The following is a 12,375-nucleotide window of genomic DNA, read 5'->3' as shown; positions in this document are numbered from 1 at the left end:
TCATACTCAATCGAGTACCATTCGCTATTCGAATGTAAAAGTTCGATGCAGAACCAGCATTGATTGGCCGAATGCTATACAGTCGGCCAATCAACGCTGGATCTTCGCCTACCTTTAGAAGTCTTCTCCGTGCAGCTTCCCCGCGGCGTCTTCCGGCTCTTCATTTACTCTGCCAGGCATCGGGCCTGGGCAGAGCAGACTGCGCATGTCCGCTTGTAGTGCTGCACGGAGAAGACTTCTCAGAGGATCCAACCCGACCCTCACTCGTGGTAAGTATAATTTGATCAAATGTTGCCTACTAGAGATGAGCGAGTACTGTTCGGATCAGCCGATCTGAACAGCACACTCGCATTGAAATGAATGGAAGTAGCCGGCACGCGGAGGGGTTAAGCGGCTGGCCGCTGTCAAAGCGGAAGTACCAGGTGCATCCATTCATTTCTATGGAGCGTGCTGTTCGGATCAGCTGATCCGAACAGTACTCGCTCATCTCTATCGCCTACCCCTTAAATGAGCATTTCCCCCCCATAGACTATAATAGGGTTCGATATTCGATTCGAGTAGTCGAATATTGAGGGGCTACTCGAAACGAATATCGAACATTTTACTCTTGGCTCATCTCTATTATATATCTAATCCTATATATATATATATATATATATATATATATATATATATATATATATATATATATATATGTCTAGATGTTGTGACCCGTCGCCAAAACTGTAGAATGACCCTCTCAATTATTATGAGTCTTTTATAAAACTGTGTTCTCCTATGTGATGAGAGGGGTTACTTTGCTACCTTAGACTTTAGGGTGTAGATCCAACTAAAACCTCTGTACCCCTTTCCTTTTGTCATACCCCTGCATATAGGAATTAAAACAAGGTAAACTGGGAATTTTCTTCCACAGTAAGTCATTAAAATTACCAAAATACTAAAGCAACTGATCCATTTGCTTAGGATGTCAATAGCTGCTTGTCAACGTTTTTCAGGGGACAGTCATCCGTTACATTCCTGTGGTCAAACAATGGCCTTAGTGGTCACATGAAATGCAGGACTTCCTTCAAAGATGGAGCAATAATGGCAGACACCAGAGCACCGAGGACAGGAGAGCATGATTTTCATTATGTTTCCCCTTCCCTGGTTTTCTCTTGGTTCCTGAAATTCATGGACAACCTTATTAACTCCATAGAGGTCAATATCAACTTCACATAGACAGTGGGTCACTGTTCCCTTCACAAAAACTGTTGTAACTTACAACAGGCATCTTTTGTTTTCCATCAATGGAATAGAGATCTACTCCTAACAAAATCAGTATTACCTCCTTGACTACCTTGAGCTAGGGGGATATTGTCACTCCTTAGGGAGAGACCACCATATAGGTGTGTGGAGACTTGTTAAGCCTTTAGCACTCCACTTTGCAAGGAACTATGGTTAGAATATGCAAATCTGCCTTCCATGATGTAATTAGGAAGACAGTTGCTGCCTCAGTATTGCAAACCAATAGAGGGCGCTCACTGGAATGTGCAAACCTGTCTTAAGACAGGATTCCAGTGAAATAACCCAATAATGGCTGCTCCCTTTAGCCTCATGCCCGACCTTCCAAGAGGCCTTTGTTTAGCACTTGTTTATTTCACTGGAATCCTGTCTTAAGACAGGCTTGCACATTCCAGTGAGCGCCCTCTATTGGTTTGCAATACTGAGGCAGCAACTGTCTTCCTAATAACATCATCTACCTTGAGCTAAGCTTTCTAACAATTTCCCTTCAGCCCAAAAAGATTATAATGAACTATACATGCACAATTGTTGTTGAGCTCAAATTGCCTGAATCACTTACTAGGGCCCCATACCAGATTTTATAGTTAATCAAATCGGACAGGTTCACGCAACTGTTATTGCCCAGGATAAGGACAAATGCATTAAAAGACAGTTGCAAATGGAGCCTCCTCCACTGGGTGTTCATCATCATTCACCCCACATAAAAAACATGATGAAAGCTTTCATTTGTAATGTTTTATTTTACTTTTGTGACAGAAGAAAAGGGTATGTCACATTGCTCCGTCTGTGTCCGTTACTCTTCCACAGTTAATATCTGTTGCTGTCTTCCTATGTCATCCATTAACAATAGCCACACTTACTCTGCACTGGACTATTCATGTAGAAACCCATCTTATGTTTGTGTGTTTAGGTTTATAGCATGACATTGACATATTGTTTTGTAAGTATTGTTCCTTTAATATGTTAGGCTAAACCAACACTTGTTTGCAAGCACTGCGCCTTTATGTGCTCTATAAAGGTGGACAAATGGGTAACAAGGCCATGCATAACAGATGCCATGGTGTGGCGCCATGGACTTCATACTAAGTGTTGAACCACAGCATATACTGTATATGTATATACACAAGTGTAGGCTTAACCTGAACTTCTGCAATGAGTTGAACTGCTGCAGTGTGAAATCTTATCACAGAAGACAGCAAGAAACAATGAAAAGTTATTAAGAAATGTTTTTCCAATGACTTTTCATTGGTTTTTGTTTTCTTATGTGATAAGATTTCACGCTGCAGCAGTTCAACTCAGGTTCAGGTTACCTCTACATTTATGTATATACATCATATGTTGTGGAGAAAAAGTATATGTTTGGTTTGCACTTTTTATATGCATTTCTTTTATAAAACATACACTTGCATGAAGGTGCTTGTTCGTATACAGTACTGAGTGCCATTTTTCACTATGTTGGAGGTATCTACGTACAAAAAAATATATAGTTATAGGATTTGTATGTTGTTTTTTTTTTTTTTTTTTTTTATTCTGTAGGGTTTGTTTGTACATCTCAAAAATGTGAACATTGTCCTGACTATCAAGTGGTTCAAAAGATCCTAAAACTGGCAGCGAAAGGCTTAACCAATTGCAAAAGTTTTGGTTAACCCTGCTACATCCATATATATATATATATATATATATATATATATATATATATATATATATATATATATGCCATGAGATTCAACAAACCACTATGTCTTAGCCTGAGCGTTTAGTTACAGGGTAAAGGAAAGACTAGCTGTAGATCGGACAAGGTACAACACTAAATTTGTAACCCTATGAACCACATATAACTGGTAAGAGACTCCTGGTTCTTCAGATCTTCATTTCTTTGTTTTGCACCTGTCCATCTGTCATAATGATTTTACTTTTCTGTGTTTGTTTTAGATATTTTTTAGCTTGTTATGGACGTATATGTATCCCAGCTTGTGATTCTATTAACACGAAATCTTCCAAATTGATTGCGACATTACAATATAATACAAAATTCCATTCCAGGAACAGATCAAAGAAGATAATGGAAAAACCAGATCTGTTATGCAGTGGATACAAATAGTGCCCTATAGACCCCAATAACTACAAAGAGTCTTTCAACTTCTGCTTTGGGGCTCAGCATTTTACCAAATGAAATAGCATGTAGCACTTGTCTTGCATTTTTATCAAACTCTTCCAATGCAGATATGAGACTATCTAAAGTAAATGAACAGGAATTCATTTCTATACTCTTGCTTATGCTAGGCTCACACCTGTGTCCGGGTTTCTGTTTGGGGAGTCCACTTGGGGACCCCCTGAATGGAAACCTAATCCACTTAAAAAAGCGGTTATTATTGTAAAACCATGGACCATAGACTATAATGGGGACCACCGGGACAGAAAATGCAGAAAGAAAAGCGCTGCTTGCAAGACTTCTCTCACAGCATTTTTAAAGTGGAAATGGGAACAGAATCCCCAGGCGGAGACCGGGCGCAGGTGTGAACCTAGTCTTTTGTCAGTATTTAACATGTAATAGTAAATTTTGTCTCCCAAAGGTTATTTTGATGTGAGAGATTTAACTGAAAACATGATGTAGAGTCAACCTTGTATAACTTGTTCATCATATTCAAAATAGAATTTTAAAACAAATCTTAACCTGGCCAGAAATTTGTCAAACTTTTAACTTTTTTTTGCTACTTTAAGACATTTTTTTTTTATTTTCTGCATGTTTCAAGATAAGGAATCATTGCTTTTGTGAGGATACATAATTTCCCTTTATTAAAAATAGTTCTGTACTTTTATTTTTCCATTTATTTTATATGCGGTTCGTGAGAAAGGCAGAATAATGGCAAAAATCAGAGATCCAAAACATAATGATATTTTTATGTAAACGTAAAAGAGCAAAAAAAAAAAAAAAAAAAGAATTACAACCCCAGCTCATATTCGGATATTCTGTACACAATTTTAGATAATTCATTTATCATGTGTTATCAGGCTGGATATATCATTTCCCCTGACGAAACACATCAAATGTGATACAACGTATCACATTAATCATTGGACCCTTGGGAATATTTGTCAGCAAAGTGAAATACAGACATGCTATTTTTGTAATTTATGTCTGTAGATTTGTTTTATTTCTTGTTGATGGGCAGAGAACATTTTATGGTTCATGTATGGTCACTAGTCAACAATTTACCGTTGCTCATGTAATCCCTAAAGACAAACTTGAAGGCACATTTCAAATAGAATTTTCTTTTGTGTAATTACATCCACATAGCTAACACATGAAGAATTTGTTAAAGGAGTATACAAATTATATATATATATATATATATATATATATATATATATATATATATATATATATATATATAATTATGGGCCTTTACAATTCTTTGACATATATTTCACTTAAACTTATGTGTATTGGTATGTAGTGTGTATCCTTATAACATTATGTAGGTCGAAACTGCTGGACTGAATTTGTTTTACATTCAAAAGCATACTTTAAAGCTCTTAAGTGACTCCTCGTAGCATGCTATGGTGGACTTTCTCTAAGGAGGTGTCTACAATCTTTTGGAGGTAGCCAGTTAGCAGCCAGGGAAGAGTAGCTCTTGCAAATTGATGCACCAACTCAGAGAAGAGTAGCACAGGGGATAGGAGTACCACCATATACTGCGATGAACATTTACAAAACATTTGGACACCCTAGACCCAGATGTTCCTTCCCAGTCAGTTTGGTGATCCTTTTCCTTAAAGGGAGTCTATCATTCGAAAAACACCTTTTTAACTAATGGCAGGTTGGAATAGCCATTAAAAGGGCTATTATTTTCCTATTTTCCATTTTTTTCTCCTCCCTGCCGTTTCTGATAAAATATGTTTCTTCTGTTAAGCAAATTACGACCACGAAGCACCGGTGGCATTCCCCCTGTGCTCTAAGCACCCCCCGCGTCATAACCTTCCGCTGCCTCTTAGGGTTGCTTCACACTAGCTCTTGTATTCCATCCGCAAGGCGTCTGCATGGAGACACCCCTCCCCCCCCACCCCACCCCCCCCGGACGGAATGCAATTGCAATTACAAGCAATGTGCTTGCAAAGCAGATAGAGCCCATAGACTGTAATGGGCTCCGTGTGCTTGCCGTACACTGCTCGCATGAATGAATTGTGCCGGCAGTGCGCGGCAAGCACACGGAGCCCATTATAGTCTATGGGTTCCATGTGCTTAACTACACAGCGCTTGCATTAGCGTTGGTATTCCATTCGGGGGGGGGGGGTCTTCACACGGACTCCTTGCGGATGGAATACAGGCGCTAGTGTGAACCAACCCTTAGCTGATTGTGTTCACTCCCCATTTCTTTTGCCTTTTGCAGGTATCGGCAATGCTCTATAGATATCAAACCTCACGCATGCGCAATTGGCTCTGCCATTTCGAGTTTGGGCAGAACAGACTGCTCATGTGCGGGCCACCATTTTGCGGTGGTCTGCTACATGAGCATACTACGCCTGCCTCTGGAGAACTGAGCATGCCGATGTCTATTAAATGCAGAAGATCTATAGAAGAGGAAGAGGGGAATAAATACAATCAACTAAGTGGCGGCAGAAGGTTATGATATGGGGGGTGCTGGGAGCACAGGGGGAATGCCCCCGATGCTCCATGATCATAATTTGAATAAATGAAGAAACAGATTTTTATCAGAAACAGCAGGGAGAAGAAAAAATGGAAGATAGGAGTAGAATAGCTTTTTTAATGACGATTCTAACATGCGATTAGTTATAAAGGTGTTTCTCTAATGATACACTCCCTATAAAATTTAACTTTGCATTCCCTAAATAAATGTAAAATAATATTTTTTTTTAAAATTAATTTTGGAATTTGTCTGGTCATTTCATTACCAAAAACTGCCTTATTATAGTATATGACAGTGTTTCCATGCAACTGAACACAAGCTGAATGGCATGACAATGCAAAGGCCTCTTCAGCTTATAGCTCCATACACTATGCAGACCTGGCAGATGCAGAAGCTGATTGGTTGCGTGCCGGCCAGACCCCCATTGTTATGATATTGATGAGTTATCCTAAAGATAGACCACCAACATCATTCTTACAAACCCCTTCAATTGATCAGTGTTGACAGAGTGAAACAATAAAACTATCATTAATTGATTATTAATAAACATAATTATTAGGAACACAACTGGTAAATGGAAATGCCGGCAGACTAAAAAGTCCTACACGCACAGTTTTTTCAGACCCGCTATAGCCAATGAGGTGTGCTTGACTACACAAGGACCCACTGTTTTAGGCGTCAGCCTGTCCTTAGTTTTGGTCCTCTGAAGGACTATAACAACAGACAGTGAGAGCCTAGCATAACAGTAACTATTACAATTGGCATTGCTAGTGTGGACGGTGTTCCCCAAACTTCATGTGTTATATTGGGAAATGCGGGGTATACTTTAATGTGCCAACATCTGGAATCTCTATAAATAGATTAATCATATTCGCAAGTAGGTTTTAGTCAGCTACTGTAAAAAGTTTTAATGGTGGTATCCTATTGTGAAATTATAGGACAAGCTTCCGGTCATGCTTTTCAGAATCCATTTTGTTATAAATGTCAAAAATAAGTTTCTTTTCAGACATCAAATGCCATCACACTCCCTCCATTCTAGAACAGCAGCGAAGGGGCTGAGACAGGAGTACATTAAAGAAAGCAGCAACCTTAAGACATAGAAGAGGAGGGAGGGGGACACAGCACAGACAGGACTATAAATATACAGTAGTTCCCTTTTCTTGTGCTGTTTGATCCAACTGCTGTACTGTGAGTACTTTTCTTCCTCCTTTTCCCTACTGACTTGAGTGCTACAAGCCTGTGCAAGCAAGCCAAGATATGGTAGCGTGATTCTCAGTACTCAGGTGAGTGAGAGGAAGATCAGGATACATGTTATGTAGAGATGAGCGAGTAGTGAAATATTCGAGATTCAATATTCGTTTCAAGTAGAGTCTCAATATTTGACTACTCGATCGAATATCAAATCCCATTGTAGTCTATGGGAAAAAATTCTCGTTTCAGGGGAAACCACTATTCGACTAAAGGAGAGTCACCAAGTCCACGAGTAGCAGGAGGAGAGTGTTTAGGAGGAGCGCTGTGCAGTTAAAGTGCACGGACCCCATTATAGTCTATGGGGTCCGTGCGCTTTAACTGCACAGCGCTTGCAGTTGTGCTGATATTCCGTTTGGGGGGTCCTCCTGTGGACTTCTTCCAGATGGGAGGCAAGCGCTAATGTGAACCAGCCCTTCTGCAGAACCAGCATTGATTGGCCGAATGCTATACACTGTATAGTATTCAGCAAATAAATGCTGGATCTGCATCAGGCTCGTCCTTGCTAGTCAGGAGAGCTGGCATCTTGCGGTTATGAGGGAGCTTACTTTTTCTCATAGGAATACATTGACCAGCGTTGATTGGCCAGTGTACAGCATTCGGCCAATCAACGCTGGTCCTGCCGGAGGCTCGTCTGAGAGGAGGCAGAGTCTAAGATCAGCACAATGGAGACTGCTGTTGTCCGATCTTAGACTCCGCCTCCTTACAGACGAGCCTCCAGCAGACCCAGCGTTGATTGGCCAAATGCTGTACACTGGACAATCAACGCTGGTCAATGCATTCCTATGAGAAAAAGTCAGCTCCCTCATAAACGCAAGCTGCCAGCTCTCCCGACTAGCAAGGACAAGCCTGCTGCAGAACCAGCGTTGATTTGCCAAATTCTATACAGTGTATAGCATTCGGCAAATCAACACTGGTTCTGAATCAAATCTTTACTGTGAATAGCAATAGTATTTGAACGAGTACCAGTGTTTCGAATACCGTAGTATTCGTTCGAATACCTACTCGATCGAATACTACTCGCTCATCTCTAGTGTTACGGATATGCTGCATATAATGTAAGTGATGCAGTGCCTGCTTTATTTTCATTATCTAAATTGCAAATTCAGATGCTTTCCCATCTTCTTTTGGATAGTGTGTCTGGAGTATGTGTCCTGTCGTAATCCTCTAGCTATACCCCTGCAGAGGCAAGTGAACCTTGGAGGCTGCTATATGCCAAATTGTGTGCCCTGAAAGGAGCAACAAACAGCCAAGAACAGAGCCATTCACACTTCCGAAAATGAAGAGGAATTGAGATAGATTCCCTTCTTTCAGTTTATTTGCTAACAGCCCTAGACAAATGGGACTGACCAGCTGAGAGTTGCATGACGCCGATTCAACTGCTGATCAGCAGTGGAATCCACAGGAAAACAAGCAGAATATTATTTTTTCAGTGTGTTGCTTAATCTCCTTCATTGAGTACAATTGTAGGCCAATTTAGCCATGATTTTGAGATGGAGTATGTATATTCTACCTGCAGCATATCTCACTGTATAGACATAAACTGTGATTTGTTTCCCATAGGGTTTCTTTGTCAGAAACATATGCTTCATAATATTATAATTTTTTCACAATATCTTTGACATAATAATTAGAGATGTGCGAACAGTGAAATGTTAGAAGTTCGAAATTCGATTCGAGTAGCCGCTCAATACTCGACTGTTCAATCGAATATCGAACCCCATTATAGTCTATGGGGAAAAATACTCGTTAAGGGAGAAACCACTATTCGAATCAAGAGGGTCACCAAATCCACTATGACACCCCAGGAAATGATGCCAACACCCTGGAATGCAACTTGGACAGCAGGGGGCCACTGGCCCCTTCAACGCTCTGTTGGTTTGGCGTTAGGCCAGTGACCTCAGGTCCTGTTACAGACTAGTACAGGGAACAATGACCACCCACTATGTAGGGAGTTAGTGGCGCTTGTTTAGTAGATACGGCACAGCACACTCCCTCTTCTTTCCTTAGGATTATTATCACTGGTGAAACGTGATTTTACTTTTTTTCATGTTTTTAAAGGTTATCAATAAAAGGTATGTTTTAAATTCCTATGTGTGGGTCTGTCTACCCCCCTTCAGTATTAACACTTGGTGCTTTCTCCTTTTGTTTTATACAACTAAGAGGATTATCACTTTATGACAAAGTATTATAATATTGGGTTGTATTGAAAATCTGGTAATCCTGTGACACTCATATCTGGACATATTCAGCCAAGTGAAAAGCTGAATATGGACATAACTGTAACTAAGACTGGGCATGTCCTCTGGATCACTTATTGTTAAATCGACTCAGCTTTTTGTGGAGGCCACATGGCTGGCCATTGACTTATTGGGCTGGACATGTCCCCTATGAAAAACGCAAATGTATGGCGGGAGCTAAAGAAACAAAAATGTTTTCCAAGCCTCAAAGCCACCTTATTCTTGTGGTTATTGAGGGATACAATATACATTACAAACATTGTTATTATATTCAGAATTATCAATAGGAATAAATTGAGATATGTCTCACTATGCTTTACAATAGTTCCCTCTATGTCATATTCTCTTTTTCCTAATAGTTAGAGATGAGCGAACAGTGTTCTATCGAACTCATGTTCGATCGGATATCAGGGTGTTCGCCATGTTCGAATCGAATCGAACACCACGTGGTAAAGTGCGCCAAAATTCGATTCCCCTCCCACCTTCCCTGGCGCCTTTTTTGCACCAATAACAGCGCAGGGGAGGTGGGACAGGAACTACGACACTGGGGGCATTGAAAAAAATTGGAAAAAGTCATTGGCTGCCGAAATCAGGTGACCTCCATTTTAGACGAATAGTGGATTTCAAATCCGGGTCATATGAGAATGTGAACTTTGTGACTATGAGACAGGGATAGCTGTACAGGCAGGGATAGCTAGGGATAACCTTTATTTAGGGGGGAATGTTATTAAAAATAACTTTTTGGGGCTCTATCGGGTGTGTAATTGTGATTTTTGTGAGATAAACTTTTTCCCATAGGGATGCATTGGCCAGCGCTGATTGGTCGAATTCCGTACTCTGGCCAATCAGTGCTGGCCAATGCATTCTATTAGCTTGATGAAGCAGAGTGTGCACAAGGGTTCAAGCGCACCCTCGGCTCTGATGTAGCAGAGCTGAGGCTGCACAAGGGTTCAAGCGCACCCTCGGCTCTGATGTAGGAGAGCCGAGGGTGCACTTGAACCCTTGTGCACCCTCAGCTCTGCTACATCAGAGCCGAGGGTGCGCTTGAACCCTTGTGCACACTCTGCTTCATCAAGCTAATAGAATGCATTGGCCAGCGCTGATTGGCCAATGTATTCTATTAGCCTGATGAAGTAGAGCTGAATGTGTGTGCTAAGCACACACATTCAGCTCTACTTCATCGGGCTAATAGAATGCATTGGCCAGCGCTGATTGGCCAGAGTACGGAACTCGACCAATCAGCGCTGGCTCTGCTGGAGGAGGCGGAGTCTAAGATCGCTCCACACCAGTCTCCATTCAGGTCCGACCTTAGACTCCGCCTCCTCCGGCAGAGCCAGCGCTGATTGGCCGAAGGCTGGCCAATGCATTCCTATGCGAATGCAGAGACTTAGCAGTGCTGAGTCAGTTTTGCTCAACTACACATCTGATGCACACTTGGCACTGCTACATCAGATGTAGCAATCTGATGTAGCAGAGCCGAGGGTGCACTAGAACCCCTGTGCAAACTCAGTTCACGCTAATAGAATGCATTGGCCAGCGCTGATTGGCCAATGCATTCTATTAGCCCGATGAAGTAGAGCTGAATGTGTGTGCTAAGCACACACATTCAGCACTGCTTCATCACGCCAATACAATGCATTAGCCAGTGCTGATTGGCCAGAGTACGGAATTCGGCCAATCAGCGCTGGCTCTGCTGGAGGAGGCGGAGTCTAAGATCGCTCCACACCAGTCTCCATTCAGGTCCGACCTTAGACTCCGCCTCCTCCAGCAGAGCCAGCGCTGATTGGCCGAATTCCGTACTCTGGCCAATCAGCACTGGCTAATGCATTGTATTGGCGTGATGAAGCAGTGCTGAATGTGTGTGCTTAGCACACACATTCAGCTCTACTTCATCGGGCTAATAGAATGCATTGGCCAGCGCTGATTGGCCGAATTCCGTACTCTGGCCAATCAGCACTGGCTAATGCATTGTATTGGCGTGATGAAGCAGTGCTGAATGTGTGTGCTTAGCACACACATTCAGCTCTACTTCATCGGGCTAATAGAATGCATTGGCCAATCAGCGCTGGCCAATGCATTCTATTAGCGTGAACTGAGTTTGCACAGGGGTTCTAGTGCACCCTCGGCTCTGCTACATCAGATTGCTACATCTGATGTAGCAGTGCCGAGTGTGCATCAGATGTGTAGTTGAGCAAAACTGACTCAGCACTGCTAAGTCTGCATTCGCATAGGAATGCATTGGCCAGCCTTCGGCCAATCAGCGCTGGCTCTGCCGGAGGAGGCGGAGTCTAAGGTCGGACCTGAATGGAGACTGGTGTGGAGCGATCTTAGACTCCGCCTCCTCCAGCAGAGCCAGCGCTGATTGGCCAGAGTACGGAATTCGGCCAATCAGTGCTGGCTCTGCTGGAGGAGGCGGAGTCTAAGATCGCTCCACACCAGTCTCCATTCAGGTCCGACCTTAGACTCCGCCTCCTCCAGCAGAGCCAGCGCTGATTGGCCGAATTCCGTACTCTGGCCAATCAGCACTGGCTAATGCATTGTATTGGCGTGATGAAGCAGTGCTGAATGTGTGTGCTTAGCACACACATTCAGCTCTACTTCATCGGGCTAATAGAATGCATTGGCCAGCGCTGATTGGCCGAATTCCGTACTCTGGCCAATCAGCACTGGCTAATGCATTGTATTGGCGTGATGAAGCAGTGCTGAATGTGTGTGCTTAGCACACACATTCAGCTCTACTTCATCGGGCTAATAGAATGCATTGGCCAATCAGCGCTGGCCAATGCATTCTATTAGCGTGAACTGAGTTTGCACAGGGGTTCTAGTGCACCCTCGGCTCTGCTACATCAGATTGCTACATCTGATGTAGCAGTGCCGAGTGTGCATCAGATGTGTAGTTGAGCAAAACTGACTCAGCACTGCTAAGTCTGCATTCGCATAGGAATGCATTGGCCAGC

Source organism: Leptodactylus fuscus, chromosome 7 (assembly GCF_031893055.1).
Source record: "Leptodactylus fuscus isolate aLepFus1 chromosome 7, aLepFus1.hap2, whole genome shotgun sequence".
NCBI classification, from domain to species: Eukaryota; Metazoa; Chordata; class Amphibia; order Anura; family Leptodactylidae; genus Leptodactylus; species Leptodactylus fuscus.
This window is presented reverse-complemented; position numbering follows the sequence as displayed.